The sequence below is a fragment of the Leptonychotes weddellii genome, chromosome 4, assembly GCF_054177405.1.
Source record: "Leptonychotes weddellii isolate Sample4059 chromosome 4, ASM5417740v2, whole genome shotgun sequence".
Taxonomy (NCBI): domain Eukaryota; kingdom Metazoa; phylum Chordata; class Mammalia; order Carnivora; family Phocidae; genus Leptonychotes; species Leptonychotes weddellii.
In genome coordinates, this window is record NC_138372.1 from 6,838,984 (window position 1) to 6,846,856 (window position 7,873).

Here is a 7,873-nt window from a genome sequence, read left to right on the forward strand (position 1 = left end):
CCCACCAACATTGCATGAGGGTTCCTTTTTCTCTACATCCTTGCCAATACTTTTTGTTTCTCATGTTTTTGATTTTAACCTTTCTGACAGGTGTGAGGTAATAAATATCTCATTATGGTTTTGAGTTTCATTTCCCTGCTGATGAATGATGTTAAGCATCTTTTCATGTGTCTGTTGGCCATCTGTATGTCTTTTTTTCTAAAATTTTTTAGAAGATTTTATTTTTAAGCAATCTGCACACTCAGTGTGGGGCTTGAACTCACAACCCCGAGATCAAGAGTCAAAAGCTCCACCGACTGAGCCAGCCAGGTGCCCCTGTATATTTTCTTTGGAGAAATGTCTGTTCATGTCTTCTGTCCATTTTGTATAAGCTCTTCATGTATTTTGGACACTAACTCCTCATCAGGTATATCTCACCCATTCAGAGGTTGTCTTTTAGTTTTGTTGATTGTTTGCTGTACAGAAGCTTTTTATTTTGATGTTGTCCCAATAGTTTTTTACTTTTGTTTCCCTTGCTTTAGGAGACAGATCTAGGATAATGTTGCTACAATACTTATGTATTCTTTAAGTGTTTCCTTAATACAGCTGTATAATTTTTTTTTCCATATGGGTCTTGATCATCTTTTGCTAACCTAACCTTACATATTTAATAGTTTTATTGCCATATTTAATGATTTAATGGGATCTTTTAAAATTACGTTTTCTAATTGGCTATTTCTATTGATTTTTGTATAGTGATCTTGTATCCAGAAACCTTATTAGTTATAGTAGTGTGGGCATGTGCATCACATTAATAGATCTTTTGATGTTATTTTCTGGCATTCCAGGGATAACCCAATGGGGCCATGGCTAAATTCAATTTTCTAGAACTTGACAGCTTTTAAAAGGTGCCTTTGTACAAAATCTGTAATCTTTTAGATTACAGAGAAATTGAATGACCCCGCAGAGTAACTTCATCTATCAAAGGGTCAAAAGGCTTATGCAGAGCTGGCTGTTTTGGCCTTGAAACCTAGAACAGCCTTACCTGCCTCTATTGACCCTTCTTGGTATGCTTTTGCTTAATTTCAGTGATGATTACCACCACATTCCCTTCACTCAGTTTTAGATTCTTTTCTGATTGAGCTCCATTGAGAGCTAAAACAATATTAACTACCATCCAGGTTTTTGTAACTCTCCATGGTGCTTATCATAGTACTTATACAAAGAGTCCCAACCTAGGAAAAACTTGGTGTCTACTGATGAATTGATGAGCTTCTGTTCATTAACCCATTGGAATTTCACTTTTGTTCTGATTTTCACGAAGCTAAGAGCTGAGTTTTGTGCTCAGTGGTAGCACATTCCCTGAGTCTGCTTTTAAATATTACTTTTCTTTCTATGCACTGGGCTTATTCATATAGCTTTTTTCTCCCACCATATAGCCTCTTATTTTTTTTTAATTATTAATTTTGCTCCTATGTTAATGCTATACAGTTTTATTCCTTGTATGCATCCATGGAAGTTATGTCAAATCCTTTTGTGGGTAGGTGGGGTTTAATTCTAAATAAAATGAGAAATGTTCAATAAATGTTGACTGGATGGAGAGTATGAGGACTTTAGTGGGGAGGCAGATTTTCCAAAATCATTAGTGTAGGAAATTAGTTTTGATGTTTTAGTGTCTGCTTATAAGTAAAACACCCAAACCTGTATTGAATTCAGGGGGGAAATCCAATTTTACTTTCTGTTAGTAAATAAAAAAGCATTTCACACCTCATAAAATAATGGTGCTTGGCATGATAATTGCACATGTATACCGTGAGTATTTTATTTCATTAGGTACTGAATTGGACCACTCATGAACAGTCGTGGGCTTTTCCTTTTGAGCTGAATCTAAATCTGATTTTCAGAAAATCGCTACTAGAGTGATCGTGTTGTCCGGGTTGCTGAATTCCAACAACCCTCCTTCAAGGGCATCTCCCGGAGGGGAGCTCGGGTCATTAGCTCAGGGACGATACAAAGCGTTTTGTTCTTTTACTCACGGCCCTTGCCCGGTTGAATGCCCACTAAGTCATGCTTTTCCATTACTCATTCCGCCTTTTCTCCGAAGGTGGCGTGTGGGAGGTGTTGTGATCGGGCTCGATAAGAATAGGCCGGGAAGCTTGCTGCGGGATAATACACTCATCCCTTTGCGTGTTTCAATTCCGACTGCGCCGTGTTTGGCGGCTTCGGCGAGCGAGAAGCTTTCCAAACGCACAATGACTCCACACTCGGCCGCCTCCCGTATTCATCTCAGCCCCTCCGCAGGCGCCTGGCCCTCACTGTCCAGCCCCGCCCCGCTTGGCCAAGCTTTGTTTCCTTACAAGGCGGATCATCAGGTGGGCCAGGCGCGACCGCTACCGAATGACGTCCTTCGCGGGTCACCCGTGAGGGGGACTCTGGGCGCCGGCCTCCCTAACCCCGCAGCCCCGCAGCCCCGCACCCGCGCGGGCGTCCCGGCCACCAGGAGGCGCCCGGGCATCTCCTCAGCTCCTCGCCCCATCCCCTCTCTGGCTCACCCTGCGATTGGCCGGCCGCCCCGAGCTCTAAGCTCCGATTGGTCGGCTCCCGCGTCAATCGCGGACGTCGGGGCGGGCCGAGGTGACGCGCGGCGGCCCGGCTCGGGGCGGTGTCCGGCGCGGGCGGCTGCGGGCGGAGCTTCGCGAGGAGCGACGCGGGGCCGTCAGACGGCGGCAGCTTTGGGAGGCGCCGGCGCGAGGCCGAGGCGCTCCCCGTCCGCAGCAGCTGCCACCGCCGGCTCGTCGCCGCGCCCCGGCTGCCAGTGCTCCCGCCCTCCCCGCGTCACGGCCCTCGATGCGGGGCCGGGCCGCTGCGTGATGGGGCTGCGGAGCGGCGCCCTGCGGCTCGCGGCAGCCGCTGCTCGCGCTGAGAAGCGTCGGTGCCGGGCCCCCCGCGCCCCCGCGCGTCGCGGCGCCTGCTGACCCGGCCCGCCAGTCCGCCCGTCGGTCCGCAGTGCGGCTGAGGTAAGGCTGGGGGCGGGCGGCGGTTGGCGCCGCGGCCGCCGGGGCTGGGGAGGGGGCCTGCGGAGGGGGCCTGCGGGGGGGGCCTGCGGGGGGAGGGGAGGCCGGGCCGGGGCCGGGCGGGGTCCGAGCGGAGGAAGCGCGGGGCCGGGCGGGAGCCGCGCCGCCCCACCGGGGCACGGGGTGGGGCGGGGCGGGGCACCCTCCCGGGCCGGCAAGCCCCGACCTCGGGTCCAGCGGCCTGCTGGGTCGCCCGCAGTGCCCCGCACCAGCCCTCGGCTTCCCCTGAGCCTCGGGACTGGGGCTGTGCCCAGCGGTCAGCCGGCCCGCCGTTGTCGGCTGCCTGCGCTCTCTGCGCACCCTGCAGCTCTGTGGAGCGGGCTCCGCGCCGTTTTGAAGCCCCCGGTTCTCGTTTCCCCCATCCCCTCTCCCCCATTACGGTTGGCGTCGGAGCTGAGCCTGGGAATGGGGTTATGCCCTTTGGCCAGATGAAGGTAGGAAGGGGCTTGGCGTGGCGGAGGGGAAGCCGATGGCGCGAGGAGCGGGGAGAGGAGCGCGATGGAAAGGGAGGGGGCGTGTGGGATGCTGGCCAGGCGCGAGGAAGGCTGGTGTGGTCTCGGCGTTCAGCAGCCCGGGATTACTCTGGCAGCCATATTGGGAGGATGATCTGACAAATCCTTTAGTAGCCAAGTCCGGTTGCTGGAAGGCACCGAGTGACAGCCCTGGCAGCTTTCAGGGTGACTGGCCGCGCCAGAAGCCAAGTTGTGGGGGTTGGGAGCCTGCTGGAGCAAGCTAGTCATTGTTCATGCAACACGACACATTCCGGCCCTAAAACCAGAATTGAACTCCCGAATCACTTTTTCTCCTAGGTGAATTGCTAAATGAGTTTCTGTGCTAAAGTGCCTTCAAGCTTCCATTCTTGTTGGGGTGAATCCTGTGTTTCTCTATTCATCTTTTACGGCCAGTGCTATGGACATGGAGGCCTGATGATGATACCTTACATGTACACAGGCAGATCTGAGGATTGCTAAGGCCAGTTTACCAGTACGGAGGCTTCGAGTTAGTATATTGCACTGGATGGGTAGGTTTTCAGAGTAGCTCACCATGCAGAGATTTAGTAACCTGGCATATTCTGACAGTGGGAAGGCATGCAGCAGTATTTCTGAGGATGCAGGTTGTCATCTTTGTGGAATCTGGAGGTAGCTGAAATTAGATTGTCAACAGATCCCTTGCTCACATATCTCTTACTGTTCTAGGCAGCTGTTCTGCCGACACTGAGTATGTTGCTTTGTGTCATAGATGGGTCTGTCTGAGCCCCATGAAAGTGTGGTGATTGGGTTTGAATAGCTCTTAAGTGATATCATGGTGGATATTTTATTTAAAGGCTGGCATTTTGTCAGCTTAGCTTAGTCATAATAAAATCTTAGCTTGTGTTCTCTTAAGTGAGGTGGTGCTTTCTAATTAACTTGGTGTGGCTGTTGGATTATGAGGCAGGTGGAGTTAAATGTACCGTGTGAGGATGGAGTATGAGGATTGCACACACCTTGGGATTGTAAAGCAGATCTGGAAATGATCAATAACTGAATTCAGTGTGAGCTTGTAAATCTGGCTTCTCCTACATGCTTGAGGAGAGTGGCATGCCTGTCTTTGTGCCTTTTGCTTTCAAACTTCATTTCTTTTTTTAAGATTTTATTTATTTATTTGACAGAGAGAGACACAGTGAGAGCAGGATCACAAGCAGGGGGAGAGGGAGAGGGGGAAACAGGCTTCCCACCGAGCAGGGAGCCCGATGCGGGGCTCTATCCCAGGACCTTGGGATCATGACCTGAGCCGAAGGCAGACGCTTAACGACTGAGCCACCCAGGCGCCCCTCAAACTTCATTTCTTAATGAACAAATTCCTGTGACTTCTTAAGTTGAACTATCTAAAAATTTTCAGTTAAGGTTTTCTAAGAAAAGTCTTAATGCTTTATTTTTGTATTTTTATCATTAAGCTTTCCTTTTAAAACTTAGTTGAGGGCGCCTGGGTGGCTCAGTCGGTTAGGCGTCTGCCTTCGGCTCAGGTCTCAGGGTCCTGGGATCGCCCCAGATCGGGCTCCCTGCTCGGCAGGAAGCCTGCTTCTCCCTCTCCTACTCCCCCTGCTTGTGTTCCCTCTCTCGCTGTCTCTCTCTCTGTCAAATAATAAATAAAATCTTAAAAAAAAAACACACAAAAACTTAGTTGAATAAAAAGTGGTGTCAATGGAAACCAGTGCTTTTTGTATTTACTTTAGCATGAGAGAAATACAGAATGTCTGTTTTAAAATTCCATGCCCCAATTAAGAACTATTTCTAAGTTTTAAATTTTTACAGTTACTTTACTAGCAAAAAACGATCTGAAGAATTGTGTTTAAATATAATTTTTAGCGTTTGATAAAATGAGACCTGATTGTGAACCTGATTTGGCGGCAGAATTTTATGAATCTGTGCAGCTCTGTTTTGATGAATGTTTTTCCAAAATTTATCCAATTAAGTACAGCTTCGAAGGCTTTAAACAGACCATTTTTCCTTCCAAGACCAGATATGAATGCAGCTTTCCTTTTTTCTCTTTCCCACTTTGAATTTGTTCAGGGAATAAACTCTCAAGAAGAGTGCCAATAGTCTCTCCCAGGCCAAAGCTTTCTAGCCCACTTCCCTGCCATGGTCTTGTTCTGTGTACAAAGTAAAGGACAACACTGGGCCCCTGCCTTCTGGTTTGTAAACCCCTTCCCGGGCTGCTAATCACAGCAGGTCTTTTCCAGGAGTGAAGCATATCCTTTTGATCTTGTAAACTGATATAATTTTACAAGGCTCTGAAGTGAAAGGTATAGTCTGTCTACTTCATGTCGTTCTCTTTGAAAGATGGCCTTGTTGGAACAAACTGATGAATTTCTGGAGTTCATAAAAGTTTGAATAGCAGTGCACCCCAGAAGTCTGGGGATAAATACACATACTTTCAGAACTTTTCTTTGTGCAGCTCATTAGAATAGAAGATAAATGAAGCAGATGTGACTGTGACAAGAAGTACAGAAGGGTCCTGGGACTTCTCTTTGAGGTGGACTTTTTGTTTAATGGCCCAGTGATTCATTTACGCTCACTTTTATGACGTTCATTACCAGTTTATTGACAGTGCATATAGAGATTTAGTTCTTTACTCTCAAGGAATGTACACTTTACCATTTGTATACAGACATGGTAAGATAGAGTTAACCCTAGGTCTTTTCCGTTTTAGTACAATTTAGTGGTTTAGTACAATTTAGTCCATACTGTGGTAGTTTCCATGGTTTTTATAGTCAGAGCCTTTTCCCTTTTGTATTGCCATATAATACTTACCTAATGCTCAGTCGGTACTTTTATGATTGCTTTGTCGTTGTTTGTATATGTGTTTGAAGTCACAAGATTGTAAATGTCTGATGGATTAAAGAAATTTTTTTTATATTTAATATCACATTGTTTATTCCAAAGTGTATCATTCAACTATACCATCCTCTACCATTGCTCTGTGTGATGTCTTTGATACTTGGCTTAATTCTTCCTCTGTCTGAATTTCTGACATCATCCTGACAGATGTCAGTGACTATAAACAATAACAACAACAATAATGACAAAATAGCTCACTCATATTGAGCCCTTTCTATGTGCTAGGCTCTTTTCCAAGCAGTTTACATTGTTCACTAGTTTAATCCTTGTAACAACCATATGAAATAGATACTGTTACCCCCTATTTTACAGATGAAGAAACAGAGGTTAAGTGACTTCCCCCAAGGTCACTAGAAATAAGTACGTAGCCACTGTACTGTACTTCTTCTGTAACTACCTTTAACCATAAAATTTTTCTGACTTCGGTTCAAGCAAACGTTAGCTTCATGCTGTTCCGGTAACTCAGTATTGTGGCCCCATCTTCTACCTTGTCATCACCTTCAGATCTGTCTTAATGTCAGATTGTCCTTCAGATCTGAAGCTCTGATCATTTACAGCTCTCATTTTTGTAGTCTCCTTCTGTGTGCTCTTCCACATCGTCTCCTGGTCAATCAGCCTCTTCCAGATTTTACTTTTTTGTCTTCCTTTAGTACACTTAACTTCTGGGGAGCACTGCTTCAGCTCTGTGACTTCTGGGGTGCACTGCCTCAGCTCTTTTCTTACCAGCACTTGCAGTCTTTAATTCTTTATTATTCTGCAAGACCCATTATGCAGATGCCAGTCTTACATCCTTCCTACCACCCATACCTTCTATATTTAGCCTGCCATGGAGAAATCTCACACAGTGCTGGGGGTTAGTGCCACAATTAATGTGTAATCTTAGGTCTCCTCTGAATCTGTCTTTGGTGTCTGTTGAAGTAATTCTAATTCTGTTCATTTCCCTCCACTGTTCTCCACAGTGACTTCTAAAATTTTGACTGCTTTACTCAATTCTCCCCACTGCCCCATGCTTGGCTTGAAACCTTACCTACCGGGCGCCTGGGTGGCTCAGTTGGTTAAGCGACTGCCTTTGGCTCAGGTCATGATCCTGGAGTCCCGGGATCAAGTCCCACATCGGGCTCCCTGCTCAGCGGGGAGTCTGCTTCTCCCTCTGACCCTCCTCCCTCATTCTCTCTCTCGCAAAAAAACAAACAAACAAACAAACAAAAACCTTACCTACCACCTCATAGGGAAAAAAAGGCATGAACTACCCACCCCCCCCCCCCCCAGCCGCCGCACGCTTCCTCTTTCTCTACTGAAAGAATTATCTGCCTTCTTTCTTACCTTCTTTCCTCCAGTCATAGAGAAAAGATTACTCTCCCAGACTTCAGCTAATCCCTTGGCTTGTGTTTTGGATGTCATCGCCTTGTAATCTTTAGGGACTTGCTGTATTGGTTACTCTTT

At 47.1% G+C, this 7,873-nt stretch overlaps 1 protein-coding gene across 1 annotated transcript in view; it reads left to right on the forward strand.

The window, feature by feature from the left end:
* The first annotated feature begins 2,660 nt into the window (after positions 1–2,660).
* The window catches only part of KIF1B (kinesin family member 1B), a 137,286-nt gene continuing 132,073 nt past the window's right edge, over positions 2,661–7,873 (forward strand). Inside the window, exon 1 of the mRNA XM_081816819.1 lies at positions 2,661–2,996. The gene's annotated coding sequence lies outside the window, so the exon portion shown is untranslated. The remainder of the gene's footprint in view (positions 2,997–7,873) is intronic.